The sequence below is a fragment of the Musa acuminata genome, chromosome BXJ1-1 (genome assembly GCF_036884655.1).
Source record: "Musa acuminata AAA Group cultivar baxijiao chromosome BXJ1-1, Cavendish_Baxijiao_AAA, whole genome shotgun sequence".
Classification (NCBI taxonomy): domain Eukaryota; kingdom Viridiplantae; phylum Streptophyta; class Magnoliopsida; order Zingiberales; family Musaceae; genus Musa; species Musa acuminata.
In genome coordinates, this window is record NC_088327.1 from 35,199,050 (window position 1) to 35,226,078 (window position 27,029).

A 27,029-nucleotide genomic window follows, 5' to 3' on the forward strand; every position below is an offset into this window, starting at 1 on the left:
AGAGAGCGAGAGCGGGAGTGGGATGGGGGTGGAGACTGAGGATATATGTATATATAGGCCGCGTTAAGTTCAACTGGAATCGGATCTTCTAGTGAAGCGGGTCCGAAGCATGTGCGATGCGACATCCACTCGAAACGGATCCGAAACATGTGCGATTCACGTGCTGAGTAGTCGTACGGGAGAGAAAAAAGGTTGCGGTGTGCTTATTCATTACAAACACAATAAAATGCTGTCTTCAGTATTTAGCCAAAAAATGATCTCTATAATGATTTAATAATTAGCATAAAATGTTTTCAGAATTCTCACCAATAATATATATATACATATATATATATATGTATATAATTTTTAAAGCAAAGGAGAAGAAGATAATCTCTCTCTCTCTAAACATCACGGGCAACTAATTTTGATATCAATTATCCTGTGAAAGAGCTGAGCAAGCCATGAAGTTGTTCTTCCTCCTCACAATAGATAGGCTTTTATTATTTGAAATATTATTATATCATTTCTATGTATAATTTAGAAATACTACTGTTGAGGTTGGTCTTTGATTATAAAACACTGGAAGGAGAGTTAAATAGCAGATTTGGTGTAGTCAAGTTTGAGCGATTAGTTTCTCTTCCAGATTGTGTTGTATAATTGTTAGCTGAAAACAGATAGCAGCAAAGATTTTGTGACGATAAATACAAGTCAAACATGGAAAGAAAATGAAATTCTTCTAGTATTAGTTATGATTCGGCATGAACTAATCATATTTGTTACAGTCGATGGCATTAAACAATTATTTAATAGCTTCAACAGTAACAGTATTCGGAACACTGCATAGTCGATCACCTGGAAATAGTCTTTGCTTGAAGTGTGAGCAATTATACTTGAAGGCAGAATGAATCTGGTGAAATAAGGGAGACGAAAACTACTCAACAACATAGATCAATAAAGAGAGACCAAAACACTTGTGTAAAGATTTTGCCAAATGACCAAATGGAATAAGGCCGGCAAAACAAAGACTAGTGGTCTAAAACTCAATGGAATTAGCACGACCTACAAGTTTCAACAAGAATAAACTGATTTATCTTTTTGATGTCTAAAACTTGCTCAATATCAGACATGAAACGGTTTAGACAATAATATCTTGAAGGTTAGTGGTCCACAGTGACAATAACAAATACCTGAGACCACTTGTTCATGCGGCAATTAAACATTCCGAGAAAAACTGTGAGTGAATCAGTGATCCTTCTTTATGCTTTAGCCAAAACCCAAAAGATCAATAGTTCAACTTAGTCAGCATGAATCCTGACCCTTTCTGGAAATGTCATGTGCCAACACAGTGAATCAATGTATATTTTGTCCCATTTCAATTTCCATTTGTGACAAGTTGAAGTCCCACCTACTGAATTGCCATTCTAGTTTATCTTTCGTATTTCCTGAAAAAGACATGTTCCATGAAACAATTTAGCATATACTTTTGATTTCAAACTAATTACATATTACCCCCCATAATTCGCTACCTTTAGCATCTCGATCCCTACACTTCAGAAATTTACATTGGCATCCCTATAGTTACGAAAATGAAACATCTAAGTCAATTTACCCATACACCATTAATTTTACCGATAGAAACATGAAAATAAAGAGCAAAAAGGTACCCTTAATGTTCCAGTTGATGATGGCAAACAACGTCAGTGGTGGCAACCGACAACGCCACGGGTGACTGTTGTGGATGAGGAGAGCGACGATGAAAGATAAAGGTTGCTATGCATCTACATCGACATCGATGCAGTTGCCGAGCGGGGAAAGGGTCACCGATGCAGATGTAAAGCGACGCTACTCGGCATATGCATCGATGGCCCTTTTGCTCGGCAACTACGTCGCGCCGACGTAGATGCAAAGTGGCATCGCTCAGCATCTGCATCGACGGCCCTTGCAGATGCAGAGCGATGTCGCTAGGCAACTACGTCAACGTCAACGTAAATGTAAAGCAACGTCACTCGGCAACTGCATCGACGTCGTCGCAGATACAGAGCGACGTCACTCGGCAACTACATCGGTCGCTCTGCATTTCCGTCGGCGCCTACGCAGATGCAGAGTGACACCGATTTGCATCTACGTCAACGTTGATGCAATTACCAAGCGACGAAAGAGCCACCAATGCAGATGCCGAGCAGCCCTTTCGCCACTCGACAATGGCAACGATGCCGACGCTGACGTCGAAGCAGAGGCACTCTTACCTCTCACCGCTACTCTCCTCATCCACAATAGCCACCCGCAACCCCCAACAATGCCACCATCCACCACCACCGACGTCATCCACCGCCGTCAACTAGAATGCTAAATTACCTTTTTTTTGTTTTTGAATTTTCGTCGATAAAACGAACAACATTATGGTAAATAGACCTAAATGTTTTACCTTCATAATTATAGGGATGCCAATGAAACTTTTTAAAACATAAGGATCGAGATGCTAAAGATAGTTAAATACAAGGGGTATTCTGTAATTAGTTCTTTGATTTCTTAAGACATATAAACACAACACATTTATATAAAAGGTATGTGATTACAACTTGGGCATGAAGATGCACAATATTTCTCAAAAGATTATTTATGTTGAACCATTTTTGTTATCCAATTTGCGATCATCAAGGTCCACAAACAAACATCTAAAAATAATATATTGAGAATCACGATAATCAAAAACGACATATGAGACAAACCTTCATGTTATGAGGCAAGCGAATTAATAGCTCACATGTAGAGTCCCTTAGGCACCCCTTCCTTCTTCTTAAACGTCACCTTCTCCTTGGCCTTCTTGAAGTCTGCATGAGTTACCTGAGCGTAAGATGATGTAGCTACAAATTACTGAGATATGTAACTTAGGGCACTTTGGGAATGCAAGATAAAGCAAATGGGTATTAGTTTAAACTCTTAATCCAATGCAGGTCAAATTCAACTAGCCGATCCAACCACTAAAGACGTGTAGTCCAACTCAAACTAGTCAAGTGAGAGTGTCTCTTCAAAGAAGACTAGTTAATGTTCCATTTGTTGGGTATGTCCCTACCATATTAGATTTGTCAAACTTAATATGCACCAAACCAAGGATAATATTCAAGTATTTGACGATCTTGTTTGAAAAACTTTTGATTAAAACAAACATTTGAAAACCATCAGAATCCATATCAACAATATTAGTTTTGAATTATTCGTATTGTTTCTTATCAATTATATGATCCAACATGTGCCCAAGAGCAAGAATTTTACTTATAAGCCAAACCATATTCTTTTATGTTGAACTGATCTTATTCAGTTTATATTTTACTTTTTAAGTTGAATTTTTCTTTATTTCATTATTTAGGGCCTTGAATGATTCTCTCCCAAATTGTCTCACTTCTCAAGGCTATAGAAGAGAATTGGGAAAAGAAAAACAAAGAACAGAGAATCAGAAATTAAGACGAGATCAAGACATTTCCAAGAGCCAAGGCATCACCACATCACTTCTCTATACGAGAGATAAGCTGTCATAAGAAATGGGAACAAAATAGATAAGTAGCATCTTTCCTTTCCATTTTCTATTTTTGGAGGAAGAAGAGGATCTCTATTCTAGCAGCATGACAAACTGTTTCAGTACTAAATGGTGGAGGTTTAGAGCCTATAACAAACCTTAATTAGCCTGAGTAAGGACCTGTAAGGATCATATGGTTCAGTACTAAATGGTGTTGTTTTTGTATTATCTTTTACTGATAATGTGTGAAAAAGGTTGGAATATTGCCCGATAAACTGGTGAGATACCAATGCAACAAGGTGTCAAGACCAGAGGTCGACCGAGCTTCTAAACCTGGTTGTAGACCTTTAGACTTGAAAACACGAAGCATAGACTTGAGTGTTCAGAGATCACCAAAAATGTCACCTGAACAAATTTCCAATATGCTTTTGTAAGTAAATCTCCCTCAACAGGTAAATAACTTTATTACATCTAGCCCAAAGAATGATCGTTTGTGGTTCTTTATTCTACTTCTTATAACAAGTTTTATCCAGAGCAATGATACACTAATAAAGATTGATGCTTCCTCAAATGGTCATGCTCCTCTTGCCCCAAGAAAGAGAAGTAATAAAAACTTGAATCACCAAGGAACCCCCATTCGGGTAAATTAGTGGCTTTATAAAATACATACCAGGAACTATAACTGGGGTCAGAAGAAGTCATCTGGACAATATAGCTTTATAATATGAATCTGAAAAGCAATCTAATGGAGAACATAGACTAAATACAGCTTACATGAACCATCACATTTAAATTATAAAGAAATGAGTTACCTTTATAGAATAGGAGAGGTAATATGAAAAGTTCTCCTGCCTTTTAGTGGTTAACTTTTTAAGTGATCAATTTCTGAACATTAATAGGAACATAGGAAAAATTCATAAAATCCCTAGGGTATGGACAATTGGCATTCAAAAGTCAATATCCATTTTAAAAAGCATGTATATATCCCAAACAAAAGGTATATAAGACCACAATAACAATTGCTGATAATATTAGTTTAATAACAAAAGCTTTATCTAACAATAACCTTCTATATAAAAGAATACAATTTTACATGTAAATATGTGACACACCTTCATCCGATGCTCTCTTAAAGCAAGCAAGCCAGATTCAGTATAGATTGTCTTGATATCAGCTCCAGAGAACTCGTCCTTCGTCATGACAAATTCTTTCAGGTTGACATTATTGGGCAGCGTCATTCTAGAGGTATGTATCTAAAGAAATTAACATGAAAATAAGAATTTAGCAAGAACCCGCAAAGTGTACAAAAACATGCACTGGTGTTCTGTAAGCATCCTGTATTTGTTCATGAAGCATAACAAACCTGAAAAATACAATGTCTAGTTTTAATGTCTAGTTTTAATGTCTGGTAGCCGAAGCAAGGCTGGATCAAGGCTTTCAATTCTGTTGGTTGCAAGACCTTAACATCCCCCCTTGAGTCAAAACCATCTAACTGGTTCAGCAACTCCAACATGGTTCTCTGTATTTCACGCTCACCACCCGAATGAGCATCATATCTAAAATTGGTCAGATAGAATAGTCTGATAATTTTAACTATGATTTACATACAAGAGAAAGAAAAAAGTGGGACTTTTATTTCTCATCGACAGACCTTTTGGTGCCAACTGCTTCTATCTCATCAATAAAGACTATCGAAGGAGAAGGTTCATCTGCCACTCTAAACAGTTCTCTAACAAGTTTTGGGCCATCACCCAAATATTTCTGAATCAACTCACTTCCAAAAACATGCAAGAAAGTTGCTTAAGTTGAGTTAGCCACAGCCTGAAATTAAGCATTCATAAATAGTACAAAAATTAGGACTTTGCAATAACCAATGCAGATACCACAGCATTCAGATCACCATGCAACACAAATTGGATGGCAAAAACCTTTTAGGTCGCAAACCCGCAAGAGAAAGATAATTCCAATTCTAAAGTGAAACTCAGTTAAGCTTTTTTTTTTTTTAATTGGCCACCACCATCTAGATTGTAAATTTGTAATAATAGAAGGTTAATTTTTTTAAAAAAAAGACATCCATTGGTAAAGAAGAAGTGCACAGGCAATAAAAACATCCTTTCTCATTTCTCTTCTCTATTTACTCGTAATAAATGCTGGTAGATATACTAATCTATATTCTATACAAATGTAACTAAATAGAGATCGAGAGAATAGAGAAGAGGGAGGGTAAAGAATGTGTGGGGCAAAGTTGTAAAGTCCATGTTATGGAAATTCACATGCTACACTCTCACCTTGGCAAGTAAAGTTTTCCCAATTCCAGGCTCCCCATATGGTATAACTCCCTTGGGAAGCCTAATTCCAATATCTTCATACAGCTCAGAATGAGTAAGAGGAATTTCAACAGCTTCTTTAATTTATTGAATTTGTGCATCTAAGCCACCAATATCAGCATAAGATTCCAAAGGAGCTTTTTCAACTTTCATGATAGAAACCATAGGATCAAGTTCATCCTGAAGAAGCCCAACAACAGACAAGATCTGCAAAAGACATTTTAATCTAATCACCCATTTATCCACTCAATAACAACATATCCTGATATAATATTTCAGAATTTAACAATTATGTGAACAAAAGCCACCAAGTAAGAAGCATATCATTATGTATCATGTCATGTGAAGATGCATAAAAGGTAAGGATTAGAAACATCTAAAGCACAAGCTAAAATAAAAAGGACAAAGACCAATAATTATTTTACACTTCAGTTGAATAAGATACAGGTACATAATAATTCTGCAAAATCTTCTGGATTGGAAAAATCCAGAGTTAGATGTAGCTTGACCGGTTTCTTCACCCACACCTATAAACAAGTCAAGTTGTATATTGATTCAACCAATAAAAATATTCCAGCCCATTCAGTGTAGGTTACACTGCAGAGGAGACAAAATAAGTGTCAACCAACTGTAAGAAAGCTTTTCAAGAAAACTATATTTCAATCTCTGCAGCTGTCTCTTCAATAAGGATTGGACCGAACACTTGTTTTTACTCCTAGGAGAAGTCCAAAACAAGAGGTAGACAAGCTAAATAAGACATTTCTCCTTTATTTTCAAGAAATGTTTTGAGTCACTTTGAAAATATTCAAATAAGAGAAGAAGGAAAAAACAACAGAAAACAAAAGGAAGAGGTGGAGGTGGAGGTGGAGATGGAGGCAAGACATACAGGAGTGGGCGACCCAAATTTCTTCTCACATTTAGAATTTCTATGATTGTTGAAAGCAAGTACACAACCCATCTATTAAGAAGCTAAAGAGGCCACCATTTGAATAATATCCAATTATTCAAACATATAGATAAAAAATGAACCCAAACTGTCACTTTATCAAAGACTTTGACTAACTCACAGAATTAAATGACCACTGAAAATAAATGAAACAATCTTAAAGGATTAGAATTCAAATCAAACAGAGTAGATAATATAATTTGTAAAAACAAAATCAATGCTCTAGCTACCCAACATAGGTTTCCTAGATTGAGTGACTCAACACACAAACATTTAGATACATTCAATGATTCAAAAGAAACAAAGTTCCTAAGAAGAAAAGAACATGATGATTCTTAAGCAGGCATATGCAACAGAACTTGGATCTCCTACAGTCCAGCCCATGAATCTAATATATTACCATGTATCCTAGCAAAATGGGGCTCAATTTACCTTCTAGACTTCAATTCTTTTGTTATATTCTTAACTTTTGGACATTTAAGATACCCCCGGCCATAGAAATTATGTTGGCAAACGTATGATGCCCACAAAGGCTTCATAATGCAAGAAATTCTCTCCCATAAAAATTGACCACAAATCACTCGAACCCCAGATCTTCAGCTAACCAAGTTCGTCGAGCCTAAATACCAGTGATCTATGCAAATGCACATAATATTGCAAGTTATTTTTCACAGAAAACTAGCAAATTAGGTATATCAAGAAAACCACAACAAATTCGAACCCTAAACACTAAAAATTTTCACCAATCTGAGATCATGCGACCAAACCAAAATAATTAAACCAGCAAAACTGACCTTATTGGGCATAAGAATGGCAAAGTCCAGTTCCAGTTGATCCTTGTCGACAAAAGACGGGATCCCAACGTAGTACTCGAACTTTTTGTCCCTCTTGTCGCTATCGTGCTTCCTATCACCGAGGTGCCCCTAGTTTCCGATGCCTCCGGGGGTTCCCTGGCCCATGGATCCTAGGGTTTCGAGGAGTACCACCATGAGAGCTCGAGATCGAGAGTAAGGCTTGGGGATTTGGCTTTGGAAAAGAGGCGGAAAAAGAGAAGCCGATCTCAGTTTTCATTTGCCTTCAAACTGACACAAAATTATAAATACACCCCTCTAAATATAGTTATTATCCTTCTAATTTTAAGGTACCCTCCAATCACCATCTATTTAATTCTTAAGATTCTAACTTACATCAACATTCTATATTATATGACAAGAATGCTTAAAAAATTAAATTTTATTTTAAATATATTTAAGTTACATTTAACTCTTAAAATTATAATTTACATCAATCTTATCTGATTGGAATACTTTAAAAATTAGTTTTATTTTAAATATATTTAAGTAATATTATATATGGGATTAGGCATGACTGCAATAGAAGAATAAACTAAAAAAATTATATAAAATATTCAAAAAACAAACAAGTCAATGTGAATGATATAAAAATAGATCAGACATAAAAAGAATTCATCAATCCTAATAGTTGAGGCATTACGACTTATTAGAAATACCGTGGAAGAGATAACATATGATTCCAATTATTAGGGATGCCTTATGAAAAATTTGTATTAAAATAATAAAACACATATGTTATATTAAAATTTAATTATTTTCATTCAAATATAATATAGCCAATTATTTAGAGCAAGACTTAAATTCTTAACTTTAATAATCAGGATGTTTTTTTTTCTCTATTTAATGGTTCACCACATTACTCCATTACGGTAAATAAAACTCATTTGACACTTACTATGTGGAATAATATGATTGCAATCAAAGCTAGATTTTAGAAGGGATTACATCCAAAATATATAAAATTAATAAATAAATACATAGTTAATCTTACAAGAAACAAGCAAGCAAGTATTCAGAGCATAAATACAATTAGTGTTTCTCATCATGATGAGATGGGCAAAATAGCATTAAATTTTCATACTCCTTTCTGCTTCTATTAATCACATCACATCTTTAAGAAACAGAATCAGTCAATCTAATCTCTTTATAACATTAGCTTAGCAATCTTTTGACGAAATTAAGATACTTGTTTTTCAGCCATTAACAATGGACACAGAAGCAGAAAAAAGAATTCTGTAACAATGGACAATGTCAAAATGGCCTATCGAATTACGTAAAACAAATAAAAGAAATAGTTTGTATCGATACTTACCAGCAAAGTAGCAACAGCATCAATGGAGTGATTCAAACATAAAGACCATTCTTGGCTTGTTTGAAATATACAGCTCTAGGATCACCATCCATGCAATTTCATAAATTTTGGTCCTTTGTTGCATAACATTAATCAAGTTTTAGTCACTTCGCCATGAATGGTTGTTTAAGAGATATCAGGTGATTTTGTTTATGGGGGTAAAAACACAAATAGAGGATGCAGTATTTAGAAAAGAAAAAAAAGGAAGTCTCAAATAAAAGTAAACCTTGCATTTCTTCGGCAATTATCTTTGTGAAAATTAAGTGTTGGTTGCTGAGACAATGGATCTTTTGTTCTACATACTAAGAAAGAAATGGTTCCAGACATGTTCACGTACCTCATCAAGTCTTGGGTGAGGATGCTTAGGAAGCACATCTAACACCTCTTTGTCCACAATGCACTTGCCATGAATTTCTTTATAAAGGTCTATGCATAATCTCACCAAATCTTTCTTTCTAAACGCAAGCTTGATAAGGCAACATCACTCCTTGAAGCCACTTCTAGAAAACCAGAGCTTTGTTCACAATGTACATGCCAAGAAAATTAATGCATTATTGTGGTGCTTATCAGCTTGTGAAATATCTCTCGATAGTACCTATACACTGAGGCTAGCAATTCATACCAATATCTGATTTTTCTATTACAACTAGCATCATGAACCGGTTGACTTCTATTTCCTTGTGATGACCTCAAAGAATTCACAGCAACCTTAAGGAACATTTTCTGATGAAGTAATGTACTTCCGAATCTGTCAAGTAAGAACAATTATGTCATCATAATTCATTGAGGTTTCAAGTATTTTTTTCCCCTGTAGTTCTAATGGTGAAGCAAACCTCCGTACATAGAAAACCTGGCTGTCAACAAATCATGCATACATCAGAATCATCTGAGAGAAAATGCAGCATAAAAACCTCCAGTTGTCTTCTTCTGTTTTTATCATCCTTCCTGAACAAGATAACATTGAGATACTATTCCTTTTACCTGTGTTGGATGCTATCCTTGATCATCCCAGCTTTTATAAAAAAGAATATTGGCTGTTGAAAATGCCATCTAGCAACTCCACTTTTGAAATGTTTTAAAACAATTATATCTGTGTAACCTTCAACTGTAGTTATATCTGCAAATCATGCTTTCCACTCGTTAAGTCTTCCTTATACAATTCTGGACACCACAAAATTATCCATAATTAAGATCATACCTTCAGGAGTTTCTCTTCGTGGCTGAAGAAAATTCACGTGCTTCTTCTGTAATCAAAAACTTCTCCTCCTAACCTTTTTATAGCTGGCTCAAAGGAAAGTCTGGTTGATGTTGTTGGCACAAACAGAGCTACCATAAGATACCCCTCCAGCATTTTGCTTCTCAATGAATTCTTCTCAATCTTTTCCATCTCAATTGCTATTTCAAATATTCCGTTCAAAATATCTGGAACAAACTGTTGAGATTCACTGACATCATCAAGCTAGAACTTGTTGCCACATGAAGTTGAAAACTTCTAAGAATCAAATAAATAGCACTGGCTGCCACTCATGGGTAAATCTAAAAATGGCCTCCTTCAGGGTGTCTTGTCAAAGATGATAGTTTGCATAGTAGATTGGTGGAGACAGGATGTGCCCCGAGAAAGAGCAAGTTCTCAACACTGCTAGTGGAATGAGAAAAGATAGATGCTTGATGGCATCTCGTCGAGCGATCGCAGCAAATCCTTCAGCATTACAAGACCTGATGGAGTGAACAAAGCCATTGCAGGTTAAGAGGCAACTAAAACAACGCAAAATCATTTCTTCAGACAAATTTGAGGAGTATAAGAAAAATTAATTTACAAAAAGAATGTATTATACAAAAACTATATCATAATAGAAATCAGAAGTTAATTAAAGGGGAAGAACAGAACAAACACAGATTAACTACAAGCACAGAACTAATGTGAGAACTAATTAACATGAAACCAACATCCTAAACAGTGTTAATTTGCCATTCATTTTGATAGTTAGAGGAGAAAGAAAAAGAATTGGTGGTAACATGAACAACAATATATATAAATGAGATACGAGAAATTCATCATTTTAGTTATGCAAATCATTTGTTTGTACAAGGAACTTTTTCTACTGTAAGTATTAAAAGGATTTGTGGTGAGTTCATGCTTGGGCCACGACAGCACGACCAGGGGAGTGTTGCATGTTAGGGACAGTTGAAGTTGAGGCCATCATCTTTCCCTTTTTTTTCCACTCTTTCTTATAACTCCAATAATCTCAAATAATCACAAGTAAAACAGTAATAGTAGATTGGCCAAGTTTGATTCATGAGAGTCAATCTGAACTGAAATATTACCTTTTTTCAAGTTTTTGTTAATGAAATTAGATTTGGAAGGTCAATGGTTTAATTGATAACTTTTTGCTTATTTTTTATACTATGTCATATTCCAGTGTGATCCTCTGATCCCTCTCAAACACTCATTGAACAAAAAATCCCAAAATATAATTCCCTTTTTGTAGATGTAAGTTTTTGATTTCTTAATTTTATTTAAAAAGTTTAAATTATGTTTCTATTTATTTGGGAAATTGCATGCAGATTTTTGCAATGTTGATGGTTTTTTTGTATGAGCCCTTCTAAATTTGAAATACAAATACTTAACACATATATGTTATTGTAGTTAATCTCATTAACTAAATTTAATTACTACTATCAATTCTAGATGCCAAAAATTAGCAACCATGAAAAGCCTAAATTGAAAATGATACTAGTCAAACTACAGGAAATGCATGATGTTACGACAAAAGTTATTGTTCAAAGTAAAAGCCAGCATAAACATTCAAAATAGTGATCTTTGGTAATTGAATATGAAAAAGACATACCAGCATTTAGACAAGGTATTCAAAACCGAAAAGAAATAAACCATATGATCAGAGTGAAATAGGATAAATAAGCTCTTTAATGTCTCTATAAACTTGATATTTTGAACTAATGTTTAAGAAATAGTTTAGTGCATCTCAATTGCAACACATAAGCTTCATTGTTACTTAAGATATGCAAACAAATCTCTTCATATTATAAATAGAAGATCCAAGACCTCAAAAGGTTGGCCTCAGTTACCTCTACCGTGTAAAGATCTTTGGAGACCATGTTGAGCCAATTTTCTCTGCTCTAGACATCACTCTTCATTAGCAACCAACACTTAGCAAAATTATACTTGTTCTGATAAGGGAGAGATTGAAAACCTATCATTGGCAAACACCAACGACAGTAGAACAGTTTGTTTATTTATATCCCCGGGACATTTTTCAAGTTTATCACATAAACCCAGTTACACTCCTCTGGAATTCTTATAGTATAGAACGGAAATGAGATAGTACACTTAATTATAACTTTGTTTCATAGAATGCATAGCCTCAGTTTTGCCTTAGCTTAAAGAAACTCATCAATTTATCTGCCATAAGCAATATGAATGAAGAAATTATAGTGCGAGTCTGCTTTATGCATCTTATTAGTGCACTTATAAGGATATTATGTATGAATGAGTTCTTCATCCACCCTTCTGGTCTTAAAGTTCCTAAATATTATGTCGATCTATATTTAAATGAATTTTGCAACTGTTGAATACCACCAAAATTAGAAACCGAGAGTCTTGATGATGAGATGCATCAGTCAATGGTCAGTCCAAACCACCGGAAAAATGATCCTTAACAAAGAGCATTTTTAGATTTCACTGATTCATATTGCTACAGATAATTCAAATAAGCTTTCCATTTTCCCATGGTCTCATTTTTCACATCAATATTATAGGACTTCACCACCATTAATCCTTTTCATTAAACTATAAGTCAATGTTCAGCACTCGAATGATAATGCTTAATTAATTGGCAAGTTCAGCCAGAGAAATAAAGCATATGTTTGGTTCCCTTATCCATTAGCATGGGCAATATTATATCGAGAAATAATTTGGCAATGTTCATTGAGTTAATGTTGTTAAGGCTGACTACGAGACATGATGTCCAATAGAAAAAATGGGGACACGGTGGTGTTGAATCTCGGATTTTGATGATAAAATCAATTGATGGGTTATTTGATCTAATCCATATTATTGAGTTAAGTGTGCAGGATTAACTACGATAACCAGAAAACACAAAGCGAGAATACCGGAGTCAAGTTCGATGGACGTTTAAGAGTCCGAAGAATCGTCGGAGATGCTGCCAGAACCAACCGAGAAGAAATCGGGAACCTGTCGGAATTTTCGGAAGTTCGCCGAAGAGATCGTCGGAGGTTCACGGAGATCACCGAGAAGGCTCGGCTACTCATTAAAGTCATCACAAGTTCGGGAGCTTGCTAGAAGCCCGTCGGCAGAAAGTTCGTCGGAAAGCTCGCCAGAACAAGACTCGACGTTCGCGGTTGAAAATTTGCTTAGGATGTGTTTTGGTTATGTAGTCCACTTGTAATTAGGATTAGGATTAAGAGATAATCCTATATCCTGGTTAGGGGCCAACTGGGCCCAAAGTCAGAGTTGGTTTAGGCTAAAAATTAAGCTAAACCAGCGAACTAGAGAGCCAAGATTGAAGCCCAACTAGTGGCTGAAAACACTGTAGTCGGGCTGAAAACACTGTAGGCGGTGGCACCGCCTAACTGGGCGGTGGCACCGCCCAGCACCCGAGTGCTGGGCGATGACACCTCCTTGGCTGGGCGGTTGCACCGTCCAGCACCCGAGCGCTGGGCGGTGGCACCGCCTGGCTGGGCGGTGGAACCGCCAGCACCGGGAACCCTAAGAGAATTCAAATTTTGGAGCCCAAAATTTGAATCCTCTTGAGGCCTATAAATACCCCTCAAATCTCAGCTGAGGTTACAACTTTTGAGAAGCATTTTGATTGAGAGAAAAGTCTTAGAAAGTCTTAGCAAGTCTTGTTTTCAATTTGCTAGAGAGTTCTCCTCCTTCTTTCTTATTGAAAATTTGTAAGAGGTTGAGCTGCTTGTAAAAGGTTGTAAGAGGGGTGTTTACCCTTCCATTTCAAGAGACTTGCTAGTGGAAGGTGGGAGCCTCATCGAAGAGGGGCCTCGCAAGTGGAGTAGGTCATTTGACCGAACCACTCTAAAAATCGGCGTAATCTCTGGTTTGCTTTTTATTATTGTCATTTACATTACTGCAAATCTTCTTACTGCTTTAGTTCCTTATTACTCTTGCTGCGCAACTTTAAGAATACGCCTTCAAGTTAAATGTCTCAAGTTTCGTTCTTAACGTACGAAAGATTTTATTAAAATCGAAGTTTTAATCCGCTGCACTAATTCACCCCCCCCTCTTAGTGCCGCTCCGATCCTAACAAGTGGTATCAGAGCAAGGTTATCTCTCATATTTGGTTTAATACTCAAGAGAGATGGCTTACTCCGGCATGCAAGAGGGTCATTCTATTGCACGACCACCTTTGTTTAATGGGTCGGATTACACATATTGGAAGACTCGCATGAGAATCTTCCTCATTTCTATGGACTTTGAGCTTTGGTCTATTGTCGAGAATGGATTTCAAAAATCTTCTCTTCCGATGAGCGAATGGGATGAATCGGAGAAGAAGGTTTTTGCTTTAAATGCAAAGGCTATGAATGCCTTGTTTTGTGCACTAGACAAAAACGAATTTAATCGTGTTTCAATGTGTGATTCGGCTTTTGATATTTGGAGAACTCTTGAGGTCACTCATGAAGGCACTAGCCGAGTGAAAGAGTCCAAAATCAACATCCTTGTGCACTCTTACGAACTTTTCCGAATGAAACCAAGTGAGTCCATCGGAGACATGTACACCCGGTTTACGGATGTCATCAATGGACTCAAAGCTCTTGGTAAAGATTTTACTAACTTTGAACTAGTAACTAAAATCTTAAGATCCCTCCCTAAAAGTTGGGATCCAAAAGTTACGGCCATTCAAGAGGCCAAAGACCTTAAAGCATTCCCTCTTGAAGAACTCATTGGGTCTCTAATGACCTACGAAATGACATGTCAAGCTCATGACGAGCTCGAGAACCCCCTTCCAAAGAACAGGAAGGATATGGCACTCAAATCACAAGAAGACCACTTGAAAGGAACATCAAGTGATGAGGACAGTGACAATGACATTGCACTTTTGACTCAAAAATTTAAAAAATATTTAAGAAAGAACAGATTTAAAAATAATACAAAAAATAAATTTGAACAAAAGAAGGACCAAGTGATTTGCTATGAATGCAAAAAACCGGGACACTATAAGAACGATTGTCCTCAAGCCAAAAAGAGAACATCAAAGAAGAAGGCATTCAAGGCAACGTGGGATGATTCAAGCGCATCCGAAGAAGAGGAGTCCAACACCGAGCAAGTTGCTCATTACGCGCTAATGGCGTTAGGAGAAGAGGTATGTGATTTATTTAATGAAGATTTATCTTTTGAAGAACTATCTATCGCTTTTCATGAATTATTTGATGAATGTAGAACTGTTAGCAAGAAGTTAAGTATCTTAAAGAAAGAGCATGCTTTGCTACAAGATAAGTTTGATAGTCTTCAAACTCCTCCATGCTCTAAGTGTGAGCACTTAGAAGCAATAAAAAATGAAAATTTGCTTCTTAAGGAAACCTTAAACAAGTTTAAGGTTGGTAGCAAAGGATTAGATATGATCCTTGCACACAAGGGTCACATCGCAAATAGAAATGGAATTGGATTTGTAAAAGGATTACATCAAAATCCTACCACTTTCATAAAAGGACCTACATTACATGTTTCCTCTTATATGAAATGCAACTTTTGTTGCAAATCCGGACATATTGCCTACAAATGCCCATTTAGGAAGATTAGTTCACAAAAATTAATATGGGTTCCTAAAGGAACTATAAAGAATTCAATCATAAATAACAAAGTTAGTGGGTCAATTTTTGAGGCACCCAAAATCAAATGGGTACCTAAAAATCATCCTCTTTTGTAGACAAACCCACAAGCTAGGAGCAAGAGATGGTATCTCGATAGTGGATGCTCAAGACATATGACTGGAGATCCATCTCATTTCTCTATGCTCACTAGCAAAGAAGAAGGGTACGTTACCTTCGGAGACAACAACAAGGGCAAAATCATTGGCAAGGGAACTATTGGTAACAAATTTAATTTTTCCATTGATGATGTCTTACTAGTTGATGGATTGAAACATAATCTCTTGAGTATTAGTCAACTATGCGATAAAGGTTACATCGTTAGATTTGAATCAAATATGTGCATTATTGAAAAACCAAATCATAACATGACTATGATTGCTTTAAAACAAAATAATGTCTATACCATCAATCTTGATGAACTAAGTAATGAAATGTGCTTCTCCGTCGTAAATGATGATGCTTGGCTTTGGCATAGGAGATTAGGCCATGCAAGCATGAAAACAATATCTAAGATCTCATCTCAAGAATTAGTACGAGGAATTCCAAATTTAAAGTTTATTAAGGACAAAGTATGCGATGCATGTCAACTAGGCAAACAAATAAAAACAAGCTTCAAACCAAAAAATCAAATTAGCACTACTAGACCATTACAATTGATCCATTTGGACTTATTTGGACCAATTGATACAACAAGTCTAGGTGGAAGCAAATATGCTTTTGTGATTGTGGATGACTACTCTAGATACACTTGGACCTATTTCTTAGCTCACAAAAGTGATTGCTTCAAGTGTTTCTCTAAATTTTGTAAACTCACTCAAAACGAAAAAGGCCTCATGATTTCATCAATTCGGAGTGATCACGGTGGTCAATTCCAAAACCGTGACTTTCAAAATTTTTGCGAAAGTAATGGGTACAATCACAACTTCTCAACTCCAAGAAATCCTCAACAAAATGGAGTAGTTGAAAGGAAAAATAGAAACCTACAAGAAATGGCAAGAACTATGTTGAATGAACATAGTTTACCTAAGTACTTTTGGGCCGAAGCCGTAAATACGACTTGCTACATCATGAATAGAGTCCTAATAAGACCATCCTTATCCAAAACTCCCTATGAATTATGGAATAACAAAAAACCAAACATCTCCTATTTTAAAGTTTTTGGTTGTAAATGCTTTATTTTAAATGAAAGGGATGCTTTAGGAAAATTTGACGCTAAATCCGATGAAGGCATCTTTCTTGGTTACTCTTCCGTTTCTAAAGCTTTTCGGGTTTTTAATAAAAGAACTTTAGTAATTGAAGAGTCTATTCATGTAGTTTTTAATGAAATTTCCGATTTAAAGAAAAATGATTTTGATGATGATCTTGGTTTTGATAATTTGAATTTAAATGAACCCTCTCCTCAAAATAGCCATTTGAATGCATCTTCTTCCGAAATTTCTTTACCAAAAGAATGGAAGTATGTAGATGCTCATCCAAAAGAGCAAATTATAGGAGATACATCAAAAGGGGTTCAAACTCGTTCTTCTTTCAAAAATTTCTGTGCTAACGCCGCTTTCCTTTCTCAAATTGAACCTAAATGCATTGACGAAGCCTTAAAAGATGATTTTTGGATCATTGCAATGCAAGAAGAATTGAACCAATTTGAGAGGAATGAGGTATGGAAGCTTGTTCCTAGACCAAGTGACCACTTAGTCATAGGTACTAAGTGGGTCTTTAGAAACAAGCAAGACGAAAATGGTATCGTGGTTAGAAACAAGGCTAGATTAGTGGCCAAAGGTTTCAACCAAGAAGAAGGTATCGATTACGAAGAAACCTTCGCTCCCGTGGCTCGATTAGAAGCCATAAGGATGCTCCTTGCCTATGCTAGTAGTAATAATTTTAAACTATTTCAAATGGATGTTAAAAGTGCTTTCTTGAATGGTTTTATTTCCGAAGAAGTATTTGTCGAACAACCTCCCGGATTTGAAAATTCTCTTCTTCCTAATCATGTATTCAAATTGACTAAAGCTCTCTATGGCTTAAAACAAGCTCCTAGAGCTTGGTATGAAAGGCTTAGTTCCTTTCTTATTTTAAATAATTTTACCAAAGGCAAGGTTGATACTACATTGTTTATTAAACATTTTGAAAATAATTTTCTTATTGTGCAAATTTATGTTGACGATATTGTGTTTGGCTCTTCGGATGAATCACTATGTGAATCATTTGCCAAATGTATGAGTCTTGAATTTGAAATGAGTTTAATGGATGAATTAACTTTCTTTTTAGGATTACAAATCAAACAACTTAAGGATGGTATATTTATTAACCAATCTAAATACACATTAGAATTGTTAAAACGATTTAACATGGATAATTCAAAAGCAATAAACACCCCTATGAGTACTGCGACTAAGTTAGATATGGATGAAAATAGTGAAAATTTCGATCAAAAAACATATAGGGGAATGATAGGTAGTCTACTCTACCTTACCGCGACTAGACCGGATATTATGTTTAGTGTAGGACTTTGTGCTAGGTTTCAATCAAATCCTAAATTATCTCATCTCAAAAGTGTTAAAAGAATATTTAGGTATCTTAAAGGAACTCCAAATTTAGGATTATGGTATCCAAAATCTGAAAAATTTGATTTAATAGCCTATGCGGATGCCGATTTTGGCGGATGCAGAATAGATAGAAAAAGTACATCCGGAACATGCCAATTTTTAGGACATGCACTTGTTTCTTGGACTTCCAAGAAACAAAATTCAGTTGCACTATCTACGGCAGAAGCCGAATACATAGCTGCAAGTGCATGTTGTGCACAAGTCATTTGGATGAAAAATACATTAGAAGACTATGGAATTCACTTTAAAAATATTCCCATAAAATGTGATAATACTAGTGCCATATGTCTTACTAAAAATCCAATTCAGCATTCTAGAACTAAGCACATCGACGTTAGGCATCATTTCATACGCGATCATGTCCTTAACAATAATATTGTTCTAGAATTCATTGACACAAAGCATCAATTAGCGGATATATTCACAGAAGCCTTGAATGAAGACCAATTTGAATTCATTAGAAGGGAATTAGGTATGTTAAATTGTCCCTAAACAATAAACTTGTTTGATTGGATTTTCCGTAAAGTTTTTCATCTTCTTTCCATCTCTCATTCTCCTTCAAATTCCATATGACATGTTGTGAAATCTCGAAATCGACTTTGATGACTTGATTATGAATTTCAAGTTAGCGATTTGATTTAAATAAGTTTTATCTAAATCATAATCTTGATCTTGCAAAATTGGAATCACAAATAATATCTTTTGGCATTCATGAATTGATACTTACAAATATGAAAGTATTGGCATTCATGACTTAAATTTGATTGAATGCTTAAATTAATCATTCTCCTATGTTTCAAAAATTCTTTAAATGCCTTATGTGATGATTAAAAAGTAATGTTGAGATTTTCATGAATTTGACGATTTGAATGAGTTTGTATTCGAATTATGATCTTGACTTCGTGAAATTACTACTTGAATTTTTTTATCCCAATCTCTCTCTTATACATCTACAATTTCTGTTATTCATAGGAAGAAGAGATTAGATAATATGAATGCATGCTGAATTTTCCTCTAAAATGAACTCTGCGTAAATATTTTTGCATACTTAATTTTCAATGATAAAATCGTTGTATGACAAAATATGTGCTTCAAGTCTCATTTTCTTTTTTGTTGATGACAAAGGGGGAGAAAAGTGATGACTTATATCATTCTTAATAGCATGACAAAATATGAATTGCAAAATCCTTGAGAAAAGTGATCGATCGATGATTATCTTATATGCCTTGCAAAATCCTTGAAAATATCGTAAGATTGATTGATCATATTGAATGCATGTCTAAAATGTATAATCCTGCAATTCAAGTTGAAAATCTTTATCTCTTGTCATAGTAAAATTTGTCTCTTATCTTTCGACTTGAAAAAGATTTTCATCAAAGTTTCGCATTTACATTATGCTTAATGAGAATAACGATAAGTTCTACGGTTAGAGCTTATAGGTTTATACTTGAATTCAATGATGAAATTCAAGTGTTTTATCTTCTCATAATATGGCATATAGATAGGGGGAGTTACGTTTAACTCCGTCATCAATTGATTGTCATCATCAAAAAGGGGGAGATTGTTGAATCTCGGATTTTGATGATAAAATCAATTGATGGGTTATTTGATCTAATCCATATTATTGAGTTAAGTGTGCAGGATTAACTACGATAACCAGAAAACACAAAGCGAGAATACCGGAGTCAAGTTCGATGGACGTTTAAGAGTCCGAAGAATCGTCGGAGATGCTGCCAGAACCAACCGAGAAGAAATCGGGAACCTGTCGGAATTTTCGGAAGTTCGCCGAAGAGATCGTCGGAGGTTCACGGAGATCACCGAGAAGGCTCGGCTACTCATTAAAGTCATCACAAGTTCGGGAGCTTGCTAGAAGCCCGTCGGCAGAAAGTTCGTCGGAAAGCTCGCCAGAACAAGACTCGACGTTCGCGGTTGAAAATTTGCTTAGGATGTGTTTTGGTTATGTAGTCCACTTGTAATTAGGATTAGGATTAAGAGATAATCCTATATCCTGGTTAGGGGCCAACTGGGCCCAAAGTCAGAGTTGGTTTAGGCTAAAAATTAAGCTAAACCAGCGAACTAGAGAGCCAAGATTGAAGCCCAACTAGTGGCTGAAAACACTGTAGTCGGGCTGAAAACACTGTAGGCGGTGGCACCGCCTAACTGGGCGGTGGCACCGCCCAGCACCCGAGTGCTGGGCGGTGACACCTCCTTGGCTGGGCGGTTGCACCGTCCAGCACCCGAGCGCTGGGCGGTGGCACCGCCTGGCTGGGCGGTGGAACCGCCAGCACCGGGAACCCTAAGAGAATTCAAATTTTGGAGCCCAAAATTTGAATCCTCTTGAGGCCTATAAATACCCCTCAAATCTCAGCTGAGGTTACAACTTTTGAGAAGCATTTTGATTGAGAGAAAAGTCTTAGAAAGTCTTAGCAAGTCTTGTTTTCAATTTGCTAGAGAGTTCTCCTCTTTCTTTCTTATTGAAAATTTGTAAGAGGTTGAGCTGCTTGTAAAAGGTTGTAAGAGGGGTGTTTACCCTTCCATTTCAAGAGACTTGCTAGTGGAAGGTGGGAGCCTCATCGAAGAGGGGCCTCGCAAGTGGAGTAGGTCATTTGACCGAACCACTCTAAAAATCGGCGTAATCTCTGGTTTGCTTTTTATTATTGTCATTTACATTACTGCAAATCTTCTTACTGCTTTAGTTCCTTATTACTCTTGCTGCGCAACTTTAAGAATACGCCTTCAAGTTAAATTTCTCAAGTTTCGTTCTTAACGTACGAAAGATTTTATTAAAATCGAAGTTTTAATCCGCTGCACTAATTCACCCCCCTCTCTTAGTGCCGCTCCGATCCTAACAGGTGGATGTATTAGTATAATGTAACAATCATGAATTAGGTGCCAAAATTGAATAATCATGAATAAAAGCCTAAACTGAAAATGATACTTGTTAAACTACAGTAAATGCCAAGATAATGTAAGACAATGTAGGTTATAGTTCAGAGTAAAGGCAAGCATAAACATTTAAAAACAGCTAACTTGGTAGATGAATATGCCTGCCAAAGACATACCTGCACTCGAGGCAAAAGTGATTGTGATAGGACTGCAGACAGCATACTTAAAACCCCAAAAATAAACAATTAAAATATATGATCAAAGCAAAGTAGGATAATTCATCTCTTATAAATGTACTTATAAGGAGATGAACAATTGAGAGTTCCTCTATGACCCATTGAAACACAAGATGGCACTGATTGAGAAAGGATAAAATATGAAAGCAGTTCTTAACTCGCTAGTGTTAGATCATTGGCTAAAAGCCTAAAATTGGATACTGCTGTCAAGTAACTCTTGTCCGAAAGACAAAATGCATAAGAAAATCTTATTATTTCTTGAGCTAATCTAAATGTAAAGAAGTACTGAGAGGTAAACAAGTATGAAACAATGGTGTATGCAAGTCATCTATTTGGCACTCTGGTTGCTGAATAGATGTTACCAGTAAAATTTTGCACGATTTTTGTTTAAAAAGAAGCTGATTTTATTGCTCGTGGAATCAGAGGACAGATTTTGACTGTGTATCCAACTTCGCAATAAAAAGAAAAAAAATACCCATTTTCCTTGTAGCTGAAGAAGTTATCGCAGATGTTGCTGGTCTACTCTTGTTGCATCAGGTGCAGCAACTCAGCGAAGGAGGCCTCATCGTTCCCGTAGAAGGTATCGGGCATACTCAGGAGCTCGTGAATCCTCATGGCAGTGGGGTCGGAGGCATCGTCGACGATCGCCGCCGCGAGAGGAGGAGGAGGAGGAAGAGGATCTTGAAGCCCTAGGATGTGATGGGAGCTCGAGCACTCCGGTTCCTCCGGTAACTTAGTTCCGCTATTTCTCAGGGCCAGGATCTCTGGTTCCAGCAGGGACCTCACGATGGTCCAAAGCGCCCCCTGGTCGTCCCACGCCTGGTCGACGGCAACCTCCTCCGGGGGCTTGATTTTCGGCGTTTTATTGATGCCGGGACCGGCGCCGTCGCCGTACTTAGGGAGGCGGCGGATAATGCGGACCACCTCTTTCCGGTCCTGAGGCCAGGTGAGGAGGTCGGGGACGGCGCCGGGAGGTGCATCATGTGGAGCGAAGGAGATGGCGGCGACGTCGGTGGCGGTGAGGGTGGAGAGCTCATAGGCCTTCTTGAGGAAGCAGGCCCTCCTCTTCTTGAACGCGGTGCGCCGTGCCCTAGGGTCGGCGATGAACTTCACCGGCCGCTTCATCTTCGCCCGAAGAGAGACAGAGAGAGGAGGACACGGCGGAGTATTGACCAAGGACGGCGAAGCCAAACACGAAGAGAGGGAGAGAGATCGAAGGAGGAAGAGAAGAGAGAGCGAGAGCGGGAGTGGGATGGGGGTGGAGACTGAGGATATATGTATATATAGGCCGCGTTAAGTTCAACTGGAATCGGATCTTCTAGTGAAGCGGGTCCGAAGCATGTGCGATGCGACATCCACTCGAAAAGGCTCCGAAACATGTGCGATTCACGCGCTGAGTAGTCGTACGGGAGAGAAAAAAGGTTGCGGTGTGCTTATTCATTACAAACACAATAAAATGCTGTCTTCAGTATTTAGCCAAAAAATGATCTCTATAATGATTTAATAATTAGCATAAAATGTTTTCAGAATTCTCACCAATAATATATATATATATGTATATAATTTTTAAAGCAAAGGAGAAGAAGATAATCTCTCTCTCTCTAAACATCACGGGCAACTAATTTTGATATCAATTATCCTGTGAAAGAGCTGAGCAAGCCATGAAGTTGTTCTTCCTCCTCACAATAGATAGGCTTTTATTATTTGAAATATTATTATATCATTTTTATGTATAATTTAGAAATTATATCAGATTTTAATGAGATTTAGAACATTACATTTGATTTATACATCATAACATTACAAGTATGTTGTACATATTAACATCCATTAGATAATAATTGTCATTCAATATGTTCACAATATACCATATAGCATGTGTTTGAGATCAGATCTTAGAAGTTCAGAACTTTTAAGTTGTTCTCTATTGTTTAAGTTTTTTTAATGACATCTTTTATGAAACTGCTAACCAAATTATTCACTTCCTTTTGTGCTTCAGTTTTCTTTCAAAAAAAAAAAAAGAGATTTGCCATAAAGACTTCACAAAGAAAGTGTTTTATAATCTCTCTCTACAAAAGAATTGAGCACTCTATAAAGTTAAATGGACTAACAAAATTTTGCTGCTCAAGAGATCAAATAACCAGGAAAACACAAAACAGAGAGAAGACCAGTACTGGGTGGAGTGCACCATCAAATAAAGTAGTATCCACCTCATCCCTACTTAGAGAGAAACATAGATTCAAGTCAGCCCAATTGCCTCCAACATTCTTCTGCTGCTACATGGTGGAGTTTGGTGTCAAAATGAGGTGGCTTGAGTTCAAGAATTGGCAGGGATTGCATGGAGCAAATGACTCAACAATGTGATGTCAGGAGGCACAACCAGACCAAACAATGGTGTTCATGCTGATGTGTCTCGTATGAGGGTGTAATTAGAGAACTGCATCAGGTTGTGAAGAGCTTCAGGATAAAATTTCCTAGCAAACAAGTAGCAAAGTCTCTTCATTCCATTCCACAAACAAGGTTTCACAGTCACCACTTTCTGCAAAATAAATAAATAAATACATGATTGATATAAACAAAAAAGAATCAATACTACTGTTGAGGTTGGTCTTTGATTATAAAACACTGGAAGAACAGTTAAATAGCAGATTTGGTGTACTCAAGTTTGATTGATTAGTTTCTCTTCCGGATTGTGTTGTATAATTGTTAGCTGAAAACAGATAGCAGCAAAGATTTTGTGATGATAAATACAAGTCAAACATGGAAAGAAAATGAAATTCTTGTAGTATTAGTTATGATTCGGCATGAACTAACCAGATTGTTACAGTCGATGGCATTAAACAATTATTTAATAGCTTCAACAGTACCAGTATTCGGAACACTGCATAGTCGATCACTTTGAATAATTATTCGATATTCCAACGTAGTATACATGCTTGCCATGATTTTAACCCTTTGTTGTTATTATTTTTAAGCATTACTTAACCTTTTAGTATGCAAAATTTGCATAATAGGTAAGAGATAGTAAAGGACCAAAGAATACTATCTAAACAAAAATGAAAATAGATGCTTTCGGTGCTTTGGTGTTCAATCCTCCAACTAGTGAACATGTTGAGAAAATATTTGACTTCTTTCGACGGATGACATTATTTTCTTATAAGTCATTCGGACTTGTAATTGAGTAATTCTATTTCATCCATCCGCATATTTTTTTAATTTACTTCTATGAAAGCTCAGATAGTAGGTCATCAATCCCTCCGCATTTGTTCTGTGTCTCACGCATGTCTCGTGCTACTATGTATAATTGCATAGTGTCTTAAAGTTTTTGGTTGACAAAGCCATATAGAACAAGCATTTTCTTGCAAAGTCCTACCACTTACCACTATCTATGATAAAAATGCAAGAATTTTATATGAATAACCACAACATGTTCCAATTTCCTATTATATGCTTCATTCAACCTAAGCACATGAATACACTGAAGTAACTTAGAGGAAAAGAAAAACTATAGAACTTGGCGGTCAGCTTGCAAAGGTTAAGTTACTTTTGCCTAATCTGATGTGCTTTCGGTGATTGTGACAACTATAAAGAAAGCAAATCAGGAATAGCTGAACCAGAAAAAGGAAAGAATCAACATATAGGAACACAAGTTCTAAAGGATTTACCTTTTCATCACTGGTGACATGATAACTCTCATCAATAGACTGTCAACGAAACCCATATCAGCCAACGAAAATTTAGAGGCATCTGGACATTCTAAAGTATGAATTTTTGAAAGAGAGAATGCTTACTGAAATATTCTTTGGGAGCTCAAAAGTGACATCTTGTGTTCAATATGCTTTTGGATGCCACTTTCCTTCAGACCAATCAACATGCATCACGGACCAATTGGCACTTCCGATAGGATCCACCATCTGTAGGATGTCGAAATGTCCTGTCTAGTTAGTGATACTATTAAATTCCCAGATAAGCCATTACTCAGGAATGCCAAAATGCAAAATGATCTAATGTACTTACACTCAAAAGAGTTGGAAGATAGTGTTCATCAGCATAGCAGTTGCGACTATCAAGCAGTTGCGACTATCAAAACCTGGCTGAGGTCAAGAAATGGGCAAAAATAGCAATCAGTATTGCTGGTTGATCAATCTGAGGGAGCAACCATTGAGTGATTCAACACACAAACATTTAGATACATTCAAAAGAAACAAAGTGCCTTAAAAGAAAAGAACTTGATGATTATTAAGCAGACATTATGCATCAGAACTTGGATCTCCTACCGTCCAACCCATGAATCTAACATATTACCATGTATCCTAGCAAAATGGGGCTCCATTTACCTTCTAGACTTCAATTATTTTGTTATCTTCTTAACTTTTGGAGATTTAAGATACCCCCGACAATAGAAATTATGTGGGAAAACGTATGATGCCCACAAAGGCTTCACAATGCTCACTCATAAAAATTGACCAGAAAACACTCGAACCCTTAATCTTCAACTAACCAAGTTCGTCGAGCCTAAATACTAGTGATCTATGCAAATACACAATATTTTAAGTTATTTTTAATAGAATACTAGCAAATTAGGTATATCAAGAAAACCACAACCAATTCGCACCCTAAACACTAAAAATCTTCACCAATCCGAGATCATGCGACCAAACCATAATCATTAAACCAGCAAAACTGACCTTGTTGTGCATAAAAATGGCATAGTCCAGTTCCAATTGATCCTTGTCGACAAAAGATAGGATCGTAACGTAGTACTTCGTTCTGACCGACGACGAAACGATGACATGGTTCTCGTCGATGAGCTCGTCCAGGTTTCTGACGCTTATCGGCGACTCTCGGGGATCATCGAACTTGGAACGATCCTCCTCGTTCTTCTCCTCCTAGGGACAGAGGCGCTCCTAGTTGGCGGCGAACTCCTCCATGAGGAGGTAGTCTTTGATGCGCTCGACCTTGAGGATGTGGAGACGGCACTTAGAGAACGAGGTGACGGTGGGGAGCCGGGCAACAACCTCAGAACCCTTCTATCTGCGTAGCTTCCATCTGACTCGGGATGGCGACGCCGCCGACTCAAACTTTTTGTCCTTCTTGTCACCATCATGCTTCCGATCACCGGGTGCCCCCAGTTCCCCATGCCTCCAGGGGTTCCCTAACCCATGAAACCTAGGGTTTTATGGAGTACTACCGAGAGAGCTCGAGATCGAGAGTAAACATTGGAGAAGCCAATCTCAATTCTTATTTGCCTTCACAATGACACAAAATTACAAATACACCACTCATAATTTAGTTATTATCATAGTAATTTTAAGGTACCCTCCAATCACCATCTATTTAATTCTTAAGATTTTAACTTACATAAACAATCAATATTATATGACAACAATTCTTAAAAAATTAAAATTTATTTTAAATATATTTAAGTTATATTTTAACTTACATAAACTTCACCGGCCGCTTCAT

The 27,029-nt window shown here is 36.7% G+C and overlaps 1 pseudogene; it reads right to left on the reverse strand.

Moving 5' to 3' along the window:
• Positions 1-2,742: 2,742 nt before the first annotated feature.
• On the reverse strand, positions 2,743-27,029 carry LOC135679577 (26S proteasome regulatory subunit 4 homolog; annotated as a pseudogene).